The 18716-nt window shown below is 29.8% G+C and overlaps 1 non-coding gene across 1 annotated transcript; it reads right to left on the bottom strand.

Moving 5' to 3' along the window:
* Positions 1 to 454: 454 nt before the first annotated feature.
* LOC149516513 (small nucleolar RNA R71) lies at positions 455 to 561 on the bottom strand. The gene has a single exon (XR_016346066.1). It is a non-coding gene; the product is annotated as a small nucleolar RNA R71 (small nucleolar RNA).
* Positions 562 to 18716: the final 18155 nt, after the last annotated feature.

Below are 18716 nucleotides of genomic sequence, written 5' to 3'. Positions count from 1 at the left end.
ATAGAAAGATCCTTTAAAAGAAGATGAAAAGAGCAATCAACACCACTAGCACCTACTCCTATGGCAAATGTAAATAATGAAGGGCAAAGAACTTTGAGGGACTATGCAATTCCCAATGCAAATGGTTTACAGCCATCCACTTGAAGGCTAGCTATTCAAGCTAATAACTTTTAGATAAAGCATTCAACTATACGAAATGCTCCAAAATTCTATGTAATTTATAAGAATACTAAGTGATAACCCAAATCTCTATCTTTCTAATTTCCTTGAACTTTGTGATATTTTTCATTACAATAGTGTTTCTGATGAGGCTATAAGACTAAAATTATTTCCATTTTCTCTCAAAGACAAGGTGAAAAGTTGGTTATCTTTTTTACCACTAAGCTCAATTACAACATGGGATGATTTGGTTAAGAAATTCTTAGCAAAATTTTTCCCATCAACAAAAATTGTAGAGCTAAAGAATGAGATCACCACTTTTCTACAGGCTGATGGTGAAACTTTATATGACGGATGGGAAAGATTTAAAAAATTGCTCAAAAAATGCCCACATCATGGTTTAATCCAGTGGCTCTAAATTCAAATCTTTTATAATGGTCTCACAAACTGCTAAAAGGGCTATAATGAGTAAATCTCCTAAGGAGGCTAAGGAGCTAATAAAATATATGGCTGTTAATAATTACTAGTAGGGCATGGAAAGAAAGGTTAGAAAAAAGTCTACTGGTTTATTTAAAGTTGATGCTATTACTTCCATTAACACTCAATTAGCTGCCCTTACAAAAAAGATTAAAGCACTAGGAAATCAAACACAAGCCAACCCTATTAATGCCATACAAAGTCCTTTTATATCCAGTGACATATATGAAGAACCCTATAAAACTGTCCAATTCATTCAACATCACAACCTACTCTTTCTTGAGACCATAGCACATCAACAATCTACCCTTCAAGACCAAGATAAATCAATCAAAAATATGGAATCTCAAATTGCCACACTGGTTGAAAATTTCCTAAAGGAATAAGATAAGGTAATAGCTATAACCTTAAGGAGTGGAAAAAGTCTAACAAATGGACAACTTGTTTTGGAAGATGTCTCCAAAGCACCAGAGGTAAGTATTAAAATTGACAAATAGACCTCAGATGCTCTCGTAAGATTGAAGGATCCAAAAATTCCATTCCCTTAGAAGTTTCAATGTCATAAAGAGGAAAAGCAATTTATAAGATTTGTTGAAATCTTCAAGAATTTTGCAAGTTACCATTCCTTTTTTTGAAGCCATCAAGTACATGCCTAAATACGTCAAGTTCTTGAAGGGAATTCTATCAAAAAGGAGAAAATGAGGGCATCATGAAACAATGGCAATAACCTAAGAAAGTAGTTTCAATATGCAAGAAAAGATCCCACCAAAACTAAATGATCCAGGGAGTATTACCATTCCTAGCATTATTAGTAACCAGTATTTTGAAAAAGCCTTGTGTGATATTGGTGCTAGTATTAATGTAATGCCTTTACTTGTTTTTAGGAAATTAGGGGAAGGAAAGTGTTAGCCTTGAATCGATCTTTACTTTGAAATGACAAAACATTAAGTTAAATAAGCTTGATCAAGATTTTTAAAAAGATTTATTTAGTACATGTTCTTAAGTTTTATCTTTTGGTACTAAATAAATATTATGATTTTTCAAAGTTTAAACAAATCTTTCTTTGTATTTTCTTATTTCTTAAATCAAGACTATCTTTAAACATTATTTATTTGAGTTTAAATGGAAGTCCAATTGTTGTTTCTAAAGTGAACTTAATCATTTTGGGCTCAATACAATTTTGATAATATTGGTTTTGAGAAATAGATTAACTTAAGAAAGTTGTTTTACAAGAACAAAGTTTTCCAAAATTGAACTTGTTTTATTTTTCTGTATTAATTCACAAAGTTTTAATATTTAAATTTTATATGGTTAGAAACATGTTTGAGTCTACTTTCTAATGGTCTAAACAAAATAAAAATCCAAATTTTCTAAGAAAAGATTTTGAATTTTTACTAGACATTTTACAGTTGTCTAAAAATTACATACAAGGTAGATTTGAAAATTCACTATAATTCGTATACAATGAATTAGGTGATGAATTTTATATGGATAGAAAACCCTTTAAGTCTAGTTTCTAAATGGTTTTTGATTTGAAATTGTATAACTCAAGATATGATTAAATTAGTGAGTGAAATACAAAATAGGGGACAACCACCTAGCTTAACCAAATCGATCCCCTCCTTGTATGGATCGATTGGTTCTAGGTTTTTATGACATGATTGATCCCTACAAAAAAGGATTAATTGATTTTTTTATCTAGAATGAAAATTTTACTCTAGAATTTGAAAAGGGATTGATCACCTAGACTAGGGGACTGATCACCTAAAAAAAAGATGATTGGTTTTGCCTTTTCATGCATAAAGTTGCTTGCTTTTTAGCTAACCCAATTGATCCCCCCTAAGGGGGGATCACCCAAAATGCTCCAATGGCTAGTTTTTCAAGCTTCAATGGGTATTTTCAACTCCAAACCATCCCCTAATGGCTAGTTTCTCATTTTTTCTATAAATTGGGCATTCCAATACTCTAAGGAGATTGATGAATCAAGAAAGCAAGATCAAACAAGTCATATTTTCATTCTCTTAAAGAAATCAAGAGTTGTAGAGCTTTAAAGTTTATATCTTTGTATTTGTTGTATCTAAATCATTGTTGTTGTTCATTCATAGAATTTCTTTGTACTTTATTAGGCAAACACTTAACCTTTAGAGGTATATTAGTTTGCAAAAATCATTTGGGTTATCTTATAAGTAAGAGGTGAGGTATCCACTTGGAATTGTAAGGGTAGAGGTTGCTATCTAAGCTTTAAGAAAAAGATAAAGATTTAGCACAAGATAGGTTTGTATCTTGTATGATTTTTTTTTAAATTAGTAAATTAAAGCCTTGACGTGGACAACCAAGAAGAGAAGATGTAGGTGGCTTGTAGAGAAGGATCGAACCTCTATAAATCATTGTGTTTGATTTTTCCATGCCTATCTTTTACATTTATTGTTGTTTATATTTGATTCTAGGTTTATTAATTGTTATTAATTGCATTATATTTTCATCAAAAGTATCTATTAATTTAATTCCTCTTTTAATTATTTTGAAATTATTATTTTAAAAAGAATTTAGAGAGATCCAATTTACCTTTCTCTTAGATCATCATCTCACCTACAAAGCTAACAATTGGTATCAGGCTTTGATCCCATTTTGTAGGTTTAACGACCTTGAGTAAAGATCTTATGGCTAAATTTAGGTTCCAATATGGTAAAAAAGTCCTTAAAGCTCCTGTGTTTGATAAATTTGAATTTTGTGAATGGAGAATGAGGATGAAGGTGTTCATAATGGCCCAAGATTTTAGAGCTTGGAATATGATAAAGAAAGGGCTTGGAATTCTTTTAAATGATATAAACTACATGAGTCAAGTGATGGATGATGCCAAGGCAAAATGCTTACTATATAAAGCTTTTGACTCCCACAACTTCAACTTGGGATCAAAATGTTCAACCTCAAATGAGATACGGGAGAAGTTCGATGAAATACATGAAAGACAATAATCCAACCGAAATGCATCATGTCTCATGGCTCTTGAAGATCTAGAAGTAACCTCTAATTCTGTTGATTCAAATTTATATACTTTTGATAAATTACAAGATGCATATAATGAGCTATATGTTGAATGTGAATCAATGAATAGGAAATATAAGAAAATGATTTCAAAATTGAATGTTGAAAATGATTTTTTGATGAATGCAAAAAATATTTTGGAAAAAGAATGAAAAATTGAAAATAGATTTTGAAACCTCTCAAAGTAGAAATGAATTTTTAGAGAAAGAAAATATTGTTTTAAAAAAAACAATTGATGAATTGATGAATGAAAAACAAAAGTTTTTAAAGAGTTCATTAAGTGCTAAAATGATTAAATGTAATTTTTGTCATTTTCATGGTCATACTATACCTACTTGTCCTATTAGAAGAAAAGTCCCATTTAGAATTAGACAAGTATGGGTTCCTAAAGGAATAAGAGACTTGGTAACTAACTCTCAAGGACCCAAAGCAATTTGGGTACCAAAAATCAAGTGAGATAGTTTCTTGTAGGTGTGTAAAGCCTTGACGTGGACAACCAAGAAAAGAGGATGTAGGTGACTTGTGGAGAAGGATCGAACCTCTATAAATCATTGTGTTTGATTTTTTCGTGCCTATCTTTTACATTTATTGTTGTTTATATTTGATTCTAGGTTTATTAATTGTTATCAATTGCATTATATTTTTATCAAAAGTACCTTTTGATTTAATTCCTCTTTTAATTATTTTGAAATCATTATTTTAAAAAGAATTTAGAGAGATCCAATTCACCCTTATCTTAGATCACCATCTCACCTAAAAAGCTAACAATTGGTATCAGAGCTTTGGTCTCTTTTTGCAAGTTTAACGACCTTGAGTAAAGATCCTATGGCTAAATTTAGGTTCCAAGATGGTAAAAAAGTCCTCAAAGGAGAATGAGGATGAAGGTGTTCATAATGGCCCAAGATTTTAGAGCTTGGAATATGATAAAGAAAAGGCTTGGAATTCTTTCTAATGATATAAACTACATGAGGCAAGTGATGGATGATGCCAAGGCAAAATGCTTACTATATAGAGCTCTTGACTCCCACAACTTCAACTTGGGATCAAAATGTTCAACCTCAAATGAGATATAGGAGAAGTTAGATGAAATACATGAAAGACAAAAATCCAACTGAAATGCATCATGTCTCATGGCTCTTGAAGATCCAAAGGTAACCTCTAATTCTGTTGATTCAAATTTATATACTTTTGATGAATTACAAGATGCTTATAATGAGCTATATGTTGAATGTTAATCAATGAATAGGAAATATAAGAAAATGATTTCAAAATTGAATGTTGAAAATGATTTTTTGATAAATGCAAAAAATATTTTGGAAAAAAAATAAAAAATTGAAAATAGATTTTGAAACCTCTCAAAGTAGAAATGAATTTTTAGAGAAAGAAAATATTGTTTTGAAAAAAACAATTGATGAATTGATGAATGAAAAACAAAAGTTTTTAAAGAGTTCATTAAGTGCTAAAATGATTAAATGTAATTTTTGTCATTTTCATGGTCATACTATACCTACTCGTCCTATTAAAAGAAAAGTCCCATTTAAAATTAGACAAGTATAGGTTCCTAAAGGAGCAAGAGACTTGGTTACTAACTCTTAAGGACCCAAAGCAATTAGGGTACCAAAAATCAAGTGAGATAGTTTCTTGTAAGTGTGCTAAAGCAAGGAACTACAATGTAATATTTGAGATTGGAACTCTAGACACACAATGGAGATGGGTAACCTCTAAACTTTTATGAATTTGAATTTGGTTACCTATTTTTGATGAATTTTGAGTGCTAAATTGTTACATGCTTTATTGATATATCTTGATTGATTCTAAATTGTTTTGAAGGAAATACATGCCCACATATGCTTGTTGATGTTATGTTTAATGTTTGAGATATATTTTATATATGCTTGATGTGATTAAGTTATGTGCTTAATTGTTTTTATATTTATGCACAAACTTAGGAGGAGCATTCAAAGTTTAATGATTTTGAAATTTAATGTTTTGTTTTGAAAGTGATTTTTGCTAGACTCAAGACTTAAAATATGAAATTTTGTTTTAGCAAGTTTTTAATTGTAAAATGAATTTGAATATTTTGAATTCAATGATTTAACCTTGCTCAAACAAAGAAAACTTGATAACTTAGAATGGTTTCAATTTTTCATAAATGTTACATACAAGTTTTAAAGGATTTTAGAGCTTAAGATATCAAATCTTGTTTTTGAACATTTTTGGGCATAAAAACCATTTGAACTTTTTCAAAGTGTGATATAAAACTTCTCTAAATGGTTTTAAGAGCATAAATGTGAGTTTAGACATATGTGCCCATCTTAATAGCCTTTTTTAAGGAAATTTAGGGTTTAAGAATTGACTTTTTATTTTCTTGTTTCTAAGGCCAAATGATCACTTAAACAACTTTTTTTTGTCATTTGAAACTTGTTGGAATGGTTCAAGATGGTTAAAAATGAGCTTGACTAATTATGAGATTTATTTAGGTATTTTTCAAGCAAAAATGAGCTTCAAAATATCAAAATAAAAATCTTGGAAATATTAAGCTTTGAATTATTTATCCTATGGTATTTTGCATAAATATATTTATTTGAATGATTTTGGCATGATGAAAATGATTTTTTGATTTTTATACATATTGATTTGTGATAGTCGAACATGCCTATATGATCATGATGTTTAAAATTGCTCAATTTGTTTATAATGTTTGGATCTTGTGAATTCTTTAAACTTAATTGTGTTATATATAATTGTTTTTATTCTTGATTTGTGATGTTAGTGAATTGATGAATATCTTCTACTTAAAAGATATACATTGATTCTTTGTTCATTTATGATCTTGGTCAAGATATGTGCTCATATAATCATTGATTAAAATTGACCTTAATCTTTGTAATTTGGAAGTGCTGAAATTTTTTATCTTTTAATTTTTAAAATGTTCTTCAATATACTTGCTCTTGTGCTAAATTGATTTATTAATTTTGTAAAATATTTTGGATCTTATGCTTAATTGTTTTATCCCTTAATTTTTTTATTTTGATTTTGATTTGATGAACTACTTGTTCTTAAATGATAGATATTGTTGGTTCATCTATTGCTCTTATCAAATATGTGTCCTTATATAACAAATGTTATTTAGCTTGACTTGACATGGTTGCAACAAGACTTAAGTAAATATTTTCTTATTATGTTTATTTTTAGCTTAAGTCATTGTTGATTATGGCCTATAATTTGTGTAGACATATTTATGCTTTTGTGCTAAAATTCTCTTGAATATGTTTTTGATGATAAATATGTCTTCCTTGAGTTTTTAGTTTTCATATGGCCTAAAATTTATTTTTACATATTCTTTAGTGATTTATTGAATATGTATGAATATTGAATATGTCTTCATTGTGTTCATTATTTCTAAATGATTGAGAAAGGATTCATGTTTTGCTTATTGCTTGAGAACCTTTGCTTTAGTGCTAATATTGAGTTATTTGATGTTTGATTTGATACATGGCCTTTAGCATAAGTTTGTAAAGCATTCTTGATGAAATATATCTCCCTTGCAATTAGCAACTTGTGCTTAGTGAATAATTTTTTTTTACCTATAATAACTTAGAATATGGAATTATTTTCTAACAATTGGTATAATTTTTATCATTTGATTTTCTTGATGCTTCTAACAAAAATCATTTGTCAAGAAATTTTCTAAGTCTATGCTAGGAGAACTTGAAATGAGCCTGAATTGGTTAATATTCTTTTTAAAGTTTCAAGATAGTAAGCAAAGCATCTTCATCAATCAAGCCCAAGAACATCAAAGATTTGCTCAAAACTTTGGAATGAAAAACTCAAAACCAAATGAGCACATCAACATAGCTTGATAATGATAGAGGTAATTGTATTGACTCTATGCTATGTGTCTATACATGCTTATTTTGATTATGTACAAAAATAAGATATTGTGCTAAAACATATGAACACATTGCGCAAATTAATCACCAAGCCACTTGGTAGATATTATTTTAATATTTTTGAAAGCTTGGATTGATTAACTCACCTTTATTGATATTCATGCCTAGTTCTTGATTGCTTTGATTAATAGTTTTTATTGCATGAATATTAGTTTGAATCTTTGGACATGGCTATAAGTTAAATAGATTGATTTCTTTGAAGATGGTCATTGATTGAGATCATTAAGATAGCATGTACCACATGATGTCATAATGTTTGTATCTTTATTAGTATATTACTATATATGATTTGAAATGTTTTTACATATGCTTGTATGATTTTGATTGAAAAATATGTTTGAACTATATTTATGTACTTGCATATGTTTGGATTAAGAATATTGCTTTGCATTGAAATAATTTGAAATATACTTGAATAGTTATACTTTTATTATTTCTTTGTTATAGCTTATGTGTTCATCATGTTTGAAAATGCTTGAATAATCTTTGTTATACCATGATGATAATTGAACCTTATTGTTCATTAGTATTCGTGCTTTATTAAATACATATGAGCTTTTGGTTCTTGTTTAGTTAGGATAGCTTATGAAAGATTACTATTATCATTTATGCATGTATTGAATGAATCTTTCTGATGCTTGAAGTATGTGTGCTTTATGAAAGTTGTTGAATGAAATAGCTAACAATTGGTAACAATTCGTATCAAAACTGCTAAAAATTTTTTTAACTTTCATGGACACTTGTTTATTTGCTTATCCCTATTATAGTTTGTACCTTTCATGCAAAATTATATGTGCCTTAAATTGATTAATCCCTATTTTGAAAAGGAGGAGAAATCTTAGAATATAATTTTGCTTGATTTGTTTTGTGATAACAATTGGTATGCTTTGTGATAACATATCTTTAACAATTGGTATCATGAATAATTAGTATGAGCTTGTATGCATGTGCTTGAATTTATGCTTAATTGCTATTGATGTTTTAGGTTCAAAGTACATCTTATGCTAACATGATTTATGAGTATGTTGAATATCATTCATTATCCTTTGCTCATAAATTTCATGTAGTAAATTTGATGACTTGTGCTAAAATGCTAAAATAGGATACATTGATGCTTTTATGCTTGCATACATGTATGTGAACTTCATTGTGCATATTACACTTGATCATGCATTCAAAATACTCTTGATATTATTGGTATCAAGCATTTTGTCCCATGCCTTGAATTGATATCTCTCTTTTGCTATGACAAAAAAGGGGAGAGTTTATGAATGTTTCTTCTTGTATGTTTATAGCAATTGGCATAGGAGCTTTAACATTTGGAATAAAGAGGTTAAACAATAAAAATGAGAAATGTTTCATGAATATATTTGCTAATACCTTCTTTTTGTGTTTATTTAATCATGTCTTTTTGTTATGACAAAAAAAGAGAGAAATATCATATGAACAAATTTGCTTGTGCTTGACATGCATATCTTTGATTGTGCTTATTTCATTTATTTGACTAATATATGTTTGTTGAGTTATGTTGGATTCGGATACATTAATTGAGGGGGAGTTTTGCCATGCAAAGTTTAAGGGGAGTTTTTCAAAATGTTTTTCAAAATCTTACATGTCTTAAAGAAAGTTTTTTATCAAGCAAATTTATCTTTAAGTTTTGTCATAGCAAAAAGGGAAGATTGTTATCCTTAAATTGATCCTTATTTTGAAATGAAAAACCATTAAGCTAAATAATCTTGATCAAGATTTTGAAAAAGATTTATTTAGTACATATTCTTAAGTTTTATAATTTGGTACTAAATAAATAATATGATTTTCAATGTTTAAACAAATCTTTCCTTATGTTTTCTTATTTCTCAAATCAAACTATTTATAAACATTATTTATTTGAGTTTAAATGGAAGTCCAATTGTTGTTTTTAAGTGAATTTATTCGTTTTAGACTCAATACAATTTTGATAATATTGGTTTTGAGAAATAGATTAACTTAAAAAGTTGTTTTACATGAACAAAGTTTTCCAACATTGAAATTATTTTATTTTTTTGTATTAATTTACAAAGTTTTAATATTTAAATTTTATATGGTTAGAAAGCTCTTTGAGTTTACTTTTTAACAGATCAAACAAAATCGAAATTCAAATTTTTTAAGAAAATATTTTGAATTTTTACTAAACACCTTGCAATTGTCTAAAAATTGCACAAAGGGTAGATTTGAAAATTCACTATAATTTGTATATAATGAAATGGGTGATGAATTTTATATGGATAGAAAGCCCTTTAAGTCTAGTTTCTAAATCTTCAAATGGCTTTTAATTTGAAACTGTATAACTTAGGATATGATTAAATTAGTGAGTGGAGTACAAAATAGAAGACAACCACCCAACATGATCAAATTGATCCCCTCATTGTATAGATCGATTGGTTCTAGGTTTTTATGGATAGGATAGATCACCCAAACTAGGGTAGGGAATCAATCACTTGAAAAAGGGATCAATTGATACCAAAATGGGATCGATTGGTTATGCCTTTTAATGCGTAAAGTTGCTTGTTTTTTAATTGACCCAATCGATCCCCCCTAAGAGGGGATCGATCCCATTTTGCCCAGAATGCTCCAATGGCTAGTTTTTCAAGTTTTAATGGGTATTTTCAACTCCAAACCATCCCCAGATGGCTAGTTCCTCATTTCCTCTATAAATTCAATATTCCAACACATCAAGGAGGTTAATGAATTAAGAGAGCAAGAACAAACAAGTCATATTTTCATTCTCTCAAAGAAATCAAGAGTTTTAGAGCTTTAAAGTCTATATCTTTGTATTTATTGTATCCAAATCATTTTTGTTGCTCATTCATCAAATTTCTTTGTACTTCATTAGGCAAACATTAAACCTTTAGAGGTATTTTAGTTTGCAAAAATTATTTGAGTTATCTTGTAAACAAGAGGTGAAGTATCCTCTTAATATTATAAGGGTAGAGGTTGTTATCTAAGCTTTAAGAAAAAGATAGAGATTTAGTACAAGATAGGTTTGTATCTTGTAAGATTTTTTCTTCAATTAATGGATTGAAGCTTTAGTGTGGACAACCAAGAGGAGAAAACATAGGTGCGTTTTGAAGAAAGGTCGAACCTCTATAAATCATTGTGTTTAATTTCTCTATCCCTATCTTCTTACATTTATTGTTGTTTATATTTGATTCTAGGTTCATTAATTGTTATTGATTGCATTATATTTTCATAAAAAGTGCTTATTGATTTAATTTCTCATTCAATTATCTTGAAATCATTATTTTAAGAAGAATTTAGAGAGATCCAATTCACCCCAACTTGGATCACAAAAAAAAATCAATTTAAGATTTTTCTTCAATTAATGGATTGAAACCTTGGTGTGGATAACCAAGAGGAGAGGACATAGGTGCGTTGTGGAGAAAGGTCGAACCTCTATAAATTATTGTGTTTGATTTTTCTATCCCTATCTTCTTACATTTATTATTGTTTATATTTGATTCTAGGTTCATTAATTGTTATTGATTGCATTATATTTTCATAAAAAGTGCTTATTGATTTAATTCTTCATTCAATTATCTTGAAATCATTGTTTTAAGAAGAATTTAGAGAGATCCAATTCACCCCAACTTGGATCACCAGAAAAAATCAATTTAAGATTTTTTCTTCAATTAATGGATTGAAGCCTTGGTGTGGACAACCAAGAGGAGAAGACATAGGTGTGTTGTGGAGAAAGGTTGAACCTCTATAAATCATTGTGTTTGATTTCTCTATCCCTATCTTTTTACATTTATTGTTGTTTATATTTGATTCTAGGTTCATTAATTGTTATTGATTGCATTATATTTTTCATAAAAAGTGCTTATTGATTTAATTCCTCATTCAATTATCTTGAAATCATTATTTTAAGAAGAATTTAGAGAGATCCAATTCACCCCAACTTAGATCACCATCTCACCTTAAAAGTTAACAAAAAGCTTGAACCAACAACAACCATAATCTAATTGGTTGATGAATCTGTTAGACACTATGAAGGAGTAGTTGAAAACTTAATGGTACGAGTAGGCAAGCTAGTGCTCCCATCAAATTTTGTGATCCTAAAAATTGACAAAGAAGTCAATGTGAGAGTAATATTGGAAAGACCTTTCTTGAGGACAAGCAAAGCCATAATCGGCATGCAACAAGGGGAACAAACAATGAGCATGTATGATCAGAAAGAAATCTTCCACATGAAAGGACATAAAAAGGATCAAGAAGCAGTTGGAGTCATAACCACAAGTGCAAAAATAGACTGCAAGGTAAATGCAAACATTAAACCATCCATTGAAAAGCCACTAGATGTAGACTTGAAGCCTTTGCCATCCCACCTAAAGTATGGATTCTTGCATGAAGCCTCCACTCTTCCAATTGTCATCTAATTAGTTTTAAGCAAAGAACAAAAAGCAAGATTGCCTGATGTGTTAAAAAAGCATAAAAAGGCATTTGCTTGGACAATAGTGGACATTAAAGGAATCAGCCCCATAATATGTATGCATAAAATCCACTTAGAAGATAAGCAAAAAGGAACAATTGAATGACAAAGGTGCCTAAACCTTGTCATGAAAGAGGTGGTCAAGAAAAAAGTCATTAAGTGGCTAGATGCTAGATTTATCTACCCAATCTTAGACATCTCTTAGGTAAGTACAGTATAGTGTGTACCCATAAAAAAAGGCAAGGTAGTGGTAACCAATGAGGAGAATGAGCTAATCCCTACTTGAACAGTAAGTAGATAGAAGGTTTGCATGGACTACAAAAAGCTAAATAAAGCCACTTGCAAGGATCATTTTCCCTTGCCATTTGTAGATTAGATGATTACTAGGGTAGCAGGACATGAGTACAATTACCTACTTGTTGGATATTTTGGGTATAATCAAATACCTATCACCCTGCAAGATTAAGAGAAAACCACTTTCATATGTTTCTATGGCATTTTTGCCTTTAGAAGAATACCTTTTAGGCTATGCAATGCCTTGAATCATTCCAGTAATGTATGATGGCAATCTTTTTAGGCATGGTAGAAGAAATCCTATAGGTATTTATGGATGATTTTTCAGTTTTTGGTGATAACTTTGAATTATGTCTAGTTAACTTATCTTAGGTACTCCAAAGATGTGAAGAAACTAACCTAGTACTAAACTGGGAGAAATGCCATTTCATGGTTCAAGAAATGGTTATGCTTAGACATAAGGTATCTGCAAAAGGGATAGAAATGGACTAAGCCAAAGTAAATGGGATTGAAAGACTCCCTTAGCTAACTTCAGTCAAGAAGATTAAAAGTTTTCTTGGGCATGCTAGCTTTTATAAAAGATTCATCCCTAACTTCTCCAAAATCTCTAAGCCAATATGCAAATTATTGGAGAAAGATGTCAAGTTTGAGTTTACCCCTGATTATGCTAAAGCATTCTAATTTTTTAAAGATAAGTTAATCACTACATCTAGTCTCCCATGGCCTAATTAGACTCAACCCTTTGAATTGATGTGTGATGCAAGTGATTTTGCAATAGGAGCTATATTAAGGCAACAAAAAGATAAGATCTTCCACCTTATTCACTATGCAAGTAAGACTCTTAATGATGCACAACTCAATTATGTAACAACCAAAAAAGAATTTCTTACAGTGGTCTTCGCACTTGAAAAGTTCAAGCCCAATTTAATGGGCACCAAGGTGGTTATATACACAGATCATGCTACCATCAAGTATTTGATCACAAAAAAATATGTAAAATCTAGATTAATCAATTTGTACTACTACTACTACAGGAGTTTGATATGGAGATAAAAAAAGAGAAAGGGTGTGAAACCATGTAGCAAATCATCTACAAGGATAAAAGGAAAAGATAAAAAAAAGGAAGCCATCCAAGAGTTCTTTCCTGATGAACAATTATTGGCCATTCAAATACCATCATGGTATGTTGATCTAGTAAATTATATTGCTGGTAATGTTTTCCCACCTAACTCAACTTATCAATAAAAGAAAAAGTTCTTACATGATGTTAAGTATTACATTTAGGATGACCATTTCTTCTTTAAGCAATACAAAGATCAAGTTTTAAGAAGATGTGTCCCTGAGGAAGAAATAGAAAGCATTCTGCAACAATGCCATGCTTTAGAATATAGAGGGCACTATGAAGGGGAAAGAACGACAGCTAAGGTATTGCAATGTGGTTTTCATTAGCCTAATCTATTTAAAGATGTATACAAGCTTATAGCCTAGTGCAACAGGTGCTAAAAGAGTGGAAACTTGACTAAAGACAAGAAATGCCTTTAAACAACATCTTTGAAGTTGAAATATTTGATGTTTGGGGAATAAATTTCATAGGGCCATTCATGACTTCTTATGGGAATCTATACATCCTGCTAGTTGTGGATTATGTTTTAAAATGGGTTGAAATAATTGCCTTTTCTTATAATGATGCCAAAGCAGTACTCCACTTCTTAAAGAAGAACATCTTTTCAAGGTTTGGCACATCTAGAGCTATTATAAGTGATGAAGGCATTTAATTTTTGTAACAAAATCTTTGATAAATTGCTATCAAGTATGAAGTGATTCATAGGGCAGCCACTGTGTATCATCCCCAAACAAATGAGTAGGTTGAAGTCTCTAATAGAGAAACAAAAAGAATTCTTGAAAAGATAGTTAATCTTTTTAGAAAAAAATTAGGTAGCTAAATTAGATGATTTGTTATGGGCTTATAGGACAGCATACAAGCCCGTTAACAATGTTTCCTTATCAACTTGTTTATTGGAAAGCTTGTCATCTACCTATGGAATTAGAACATAAAACTTACTAGGCCACCCACAACTTAAATCTAGATCAGGCTCTCACTAGTAAAAAAAGCCTGCTACAATTAAATGAGTTGGATGAGTTCAAACTACAAGCTTATGAGAATGCCAACCTGTACAAGGAAAAGATGAAACAATGGCATGACAAAAAGGTAACAAAAAAGATTTTTAAGCCTAGAAAAAAAGTATTACTTTTTAACTATAGTCTAAAACTGTTCCTTGGCAAGTTAAAGCCAAGATAGAACGACCCTATATTGTGACTCAAGTTTTTCCTCATGAGGCGATAAAAATCATGGATGAAATAGAAAGGCAACCTTTTAAGGTGAATGGGCATCAATTGAAAATCTACCAAAGAGGGACCATAAGACAAGTTAAGAAAGTGGTCTACTTAAAGGATTTTGCATAAAGTTACAGATGGTCAAGCATGACCGAAACTAGCACTGTTGATGGGGCAACCTAAGCTTTATTTTAATGGTTATGCTTTTTTATTCTTCATTTTTTTAGGACATGTATGTTTTAATGTTTTTGTTTTAGTGTTTTCTTTTTTTTAGGGATGAAAAGAAGCAAGAGGTTCATCATGGATATTCAGCATTGAAGAATTTTGGGGAGTATTTCTTTTTCCTTTGAGTTTTTTATATATGATTCCATTTAAGTGTGGAGGAAAAATAAAAATTCTTGGATTTATGAGATTTTGACTCACCTTTGCTTTTAAAACGAAATTGACTTACTAAACTTCATTATGGTATTCACTTAGATGGAAATTATATATGTTCTCTTTAATGACTAAAGTATGATATCAAGTTTAAAGATGTAATTAGTAGGAACTTGAAAAGAATTTTTAAGCATGTCTTTACTATAGATATGATTTTTATGCATGCATCTTTATTCTCTTTATATGAAATGCTAAGATTTTTGTAAAGGTTTGTGAAATATGGACTTACATGAAATTTAAGATTTGAATAAGTACTCTAGAATTTAAATACTTAACCTTTAAAATGAAATCCAAGATTGTATTTAACTCAAGTGATGATCTAGTTAGTTCTTTTGGATCATTTGAGCCTTTTTCAAGCATACCCATGATGATGCATTCCTAGTACTTTTATTTTGAACCTATTATATTTTTTGTTCTTTGTTTATTTAGCCACATTACAATCCCAATAATCCTTTTCTTTGATTATTATCTTTATTTTGTTGTCCTAACCCATTGTGCTTACTTGTGTATCATGGACATATTTTTGTATTTGGGAGGAAGTGAGGTGCAAGGAAAAAGTGAAAGAAAAAGAAAATCGACAAAAGCAAAGGAAAAGCCTAATAAAGCAAAAAATGGCTGCCAATTATTAAAAAAAGGGAAAAAGAAAAAAAGTGAGCCAAAAATACAAAGCAATAAAGAATGCCTCACAAGTCAAAGTTGCAAAAAGGGCTTTCATTTGTTTAAAGTCCTTTTTATTAAAAAAAAGTAAGCTTTGGGTTTTGAGCTTAAAAATTTCCTTTATTCTACCTTGACCCAAGGTTTACATTACAAGCGTAAAAGACCCTTTAATCTTGAGTTGAATACATATAGGTCTAACATTAGTAGAAAAGGAAGAAGAAAGTAAACATATGAAGCCTATTTTATCTTTAAATTGAAATGAGATGTAGTGTTTTACATTCTATTTACTTGAGTTATATGCATAACTTAAAGATGGAGTAGATTTGTATATATGATTAGCATAAGTCATTGAAAGCTTGCTTTTGAAAGACATTCTTGTGACTTTTATTTTTGGGTGCTTTTTATGTTATTTTCATGGCTTTAGGCTTTTCAAGCTCAAGATACATTTTTGCATAAGCCATGTATGTAATCATGCAAAGCTTAGATTTGGCCCACTTAGTCATGCACAATACTACCTACATTTGGTCCATATTCAAGCATGCACAAGCCCTATTGGATCCTAATCCATTCAACCAAGGTGAATTTACAAGATAGACATATTTCTTTGCTTTTCCATGAAGAGTTTCACTCCACAAAGGACACTGACCCATTTGGCCACTTCAAAAATCAAGAGAAGATAATCCAAGCTCCCATGGACACTACATCATTCGGCCAAAGAGAGTTCAAAGCCAATCATGATACTTTTGCTTAGCTTTGAAGAGGACTCTATCACCTTGAAGATTAGGAGTTTGAATAAAATGCAATTTCTCTCCTCTTGAAATCCTATCTTAGCTGAAATAAGAGGGAATATTGACCAAGATTGCATCACATGAAGATTAAGGGCCAAGATCATCATATTCAACCAAAACATTCCAAGAGTGAAGAGTTTGATTTTTGTATGCAACCTTGAAGATTAAGAGAAAGTTTTATCTCCTAGTTTTTAAATTAAACTCAATCACTTATAAAACCTACCCTTTGGCCGAACCTATGCCTATAAATAGGCAACACCATTCACTTGTTTCATCATTCGATCCCATTCCTCACTTCTCTTCTCTCTTTTAGTTTTTAGTTTTTAGTTTTTTTTTTCTTTAGTTGAGTTATTGGCTTAGGTGACAAATTTGCCAATAACAAAACTTTTTGTTAATTAAATTCTTTTTCAATCAAAGAAGTATTTTTTTTCAAGATCTTTTATTCAATTGTTATTAATTTCAAATCTTGTTTTTATAGTATTATTTTCAGCAAAGCATTCTTTTTTATTTTACAATTTCAAGTCAAGTTTTTCTTTACAAGTTTGCCCATACTCTTTCGATACTTTACAAGTTTAAGCTTTTATGCAATCTTTGTTCAAGATCTTTACAAGTAATTCCACAATCCCAATCTCTTATTGCTTTCAAGTTTTTCATTTATTTCTTTAGATCTTGTTTTAGTTTTGGTCTCTAGCCTATCAAGTGACAGTTGGTTAAGTGAAATTTAAACCTACATTGCTTTTCAATCTTTCTGTTCTTCTCTTTTTAATCAAAACCCAAGTTTCCATTTGTTTAGATATAGGATTTCAAGATTTTGCTATTGGTAATTATGAACAACACAACAATAGATTCTATAATCCTTGAGGAGACAATATTGGAATACTCCACTTTATTACTTAATCTATGCACTTGCAAGATATACAAAAAGCAACAATCAAGTTAATACTAAGTATTAAAATTATATCAATCGAATTATATTCAGATAAATTGAAGCTAATATGCAAGAACTAAATTAAACTACTTAACTATTCAACATAAAAAATTAACTTGTGCAATAAACTGAATTAAATAAGCTTAAACTAAAATTAACATGCAATAACTAAAATAGCAACTTAACTATACAAATAAAAATGCAAAGATATAAGTTAAACTCAAAACAGAATGTGACTAACTAAATTCACCAAAATTGAATGCAATTTAAAATTATTAAACTTAAGAACATGCAAATTAGACTTAACTGACATACAATAACATAAACAATGTAAATCTATTTAAATAATAACTACTAGAATTGAACTTAAGCAAATTAAACTTTAAAAAATGCATAAACATTAAACCTAATCTAATAACTTGAAATCATAACTTGTCCAACTAAATTTAACTTAAGAAACCTTAAATCAAATTAGAGCTGAACTAAATTAACCTTAAATTACATGAACTAAACTTTAATTACATTAAAACATCAAATTAAAGTAAATAGCAACAACAAAAATTTAAAGAGCTTGAACATACATGAAATCAAAATAGAATTTAAATTGCTTGAAAACTTAAGTTAATTTGAAGAAATTTAAATTAACTTGAAAGAAACTTGATTGAATTGAAAACTTAATAAAATAATGCAAAAAAGCTTAAAAGAATAATGGTCAGTTTGTCTCCCCAAGCCATAAACTAAAAGGAACTTGAAAGAACAAGAAAACAATGAAAGTAACCCCATAAAGCTACAGAATAGGTTGTCACACTAACCATGCTCTTTCTTAAACCCTAAGCTAGCTACTAATAAACAAGGAATTTTAGGGTAAGTTCGGCCAATTTGAACTTCTGAAGTAGCAAAACTCTTGTTTTGAAGAGAATGAACTTCTTGAATGGAAGAGTCCTTCTTAAAGTGAATTTGGTTGAATGAAAGTTGAGCTCTTTAAAAGACCTATTTTGGACCAAATTTTGGCTTCTAGATGATAAGTAGCTACTGTATTTTTCTTTTTTTGATGTGTAGCAACTTTTGAAAGATTGGATAAGAAAGAATTTCAAAATCTTGGAGGTAAGAAAGCTGGTTAGGTTTTAAGATCCTACATACCTTCTAAAAGCTCTTTAAATTCCCTAATTTTGAAATTC

The sequence above is a fragment of the Durio zibethinus genome, chromosome 10 (genome assembly GCF_047325235.1).
Source record: "Durio zibethinus cultivar Kanyao isolate XHJ-2024 chromosome 10, ASM4732523v1, whole genome shotgun sequence".
Lineage (NCBI taxonomy): Eukaryota > Viridiplantae > Streptophyta > Magnoliopsida > Malvales > Malvaceae > Durio > Durio zibethinus.
Note: the sequence above shows the minus strand (reverse complement) of the source record. Positions and strands in the feature narration are given on the sequence as shown.